This window comes from Sinocyclocheilus rhinocerous, unplaced genomic scaffold (assembly GCF_001515625.1).
Source record: "Sinocyclocheilus rhinocerous isolate Xijiao unplaced genomic scaffold, SAMN03320098_v1.1 scaffold2008, whole genome shotgun sequence".
Lineage (NCBI taxonomy): Eukaryota > Metazoa > Chordata > Actinopteri > Cypriniformes > Cyprinidae > Sinocyclocheilus > Sinocyclocheilus rhinocerous.
Genome location: NW_015644775.1, coordinates 188,110 through 188,464, shown reverse-complemented (window position 1 = coordinate 188,464; position 355 = coordinate 188,110).

The following is a 355-nucleotide window of genomic DNA, read 5'->3' as shown; positions in this document are numbered from 1 at the left end:
GCTTGCAGCGCAGCAATAGACTCGGTGCGGAAACGATCTCTGCACTGCTGCAGACGCACCGCTCCTGAACGCACTGCGGGGCCGCAACTGTGTGCAGTGAACGCTTTAATCCGTTAACATGAGCGCGGAAAAAATACGCACCATGTATGCACTGCAAACGGAGTAATGTGAACCTGGCATTATGCGTGTGTGCTGCGAGTGTGCATGAGTGCACGGTCTCCAGCAGATCTGAATGATTAAACACTGGCAAAAATTAAAAAATAATGCAATTTATAAACTTTAGTGATGATGTGACACTGCCTCGATTGTGCAAGTGACAATTCCTGTGTCAACTGTGCAGCGTGCAGCTCGCTTA